General features: G+C 43.5%; 1 protein-coding gene across 1 annotated transcript in view; it reads right to left on the bottom strand.

Annotated features, from left to right (window-relative positions):
• The window catches only part of LOC119593033 (tyrosine-protein phosphatase non-receptor type 4-like), a gene marked incomplete at its 5' end in the record, with an annotated part of 330,438 nt that overhangs the window by 187,337 nt on the left and 142,871 nt on the right, over positions 1 to 230 (bottom strand).

The following is a 230-nucleotide window of genomic DNA, read 5'->3' as shown; positions in this document are numbered from 1 at the left end:
CAATATGTAGGCGAACGCTCACTTTCCGGTGAAATGGGGAGGAAGAATGCTTTAAACGAAGGGTAAGGAATGGGGCAAGAGAATAGGCCAAAGTCAGCCAAGGATATGAGGAGGAGAGAAACGGGGAAGATAAAAAAGACGAAATACGTCGTAAAAGAAAAGAATAACCGTGAAAGAAAATAATAATAACGGCCGTAACAGACAACCCGTGGAGGTTCTTGGAGCAAAAC

This window comes from Penaeus monodon, chromosome 31 (assembly GCF_015228065.2).
Source record: "Penaeus monodon isolate SGIC_2016 chromosome 31, NSTDA_Pmon_1, whole genome shotgun sequence".
Classification (NCBI taxonomy): domain Eukaryota; kingdom Metazoa; phylum Arthropoda; class Malacostraca; order Decapoda; family Penaeidae; genus Penaeus; species Penaeus monodon.
The sequence above is the reverse complement of the archived record's forward strand: the minus strand, read 5'-3'. Positions and strand labels throughout refer to the sequence as shown.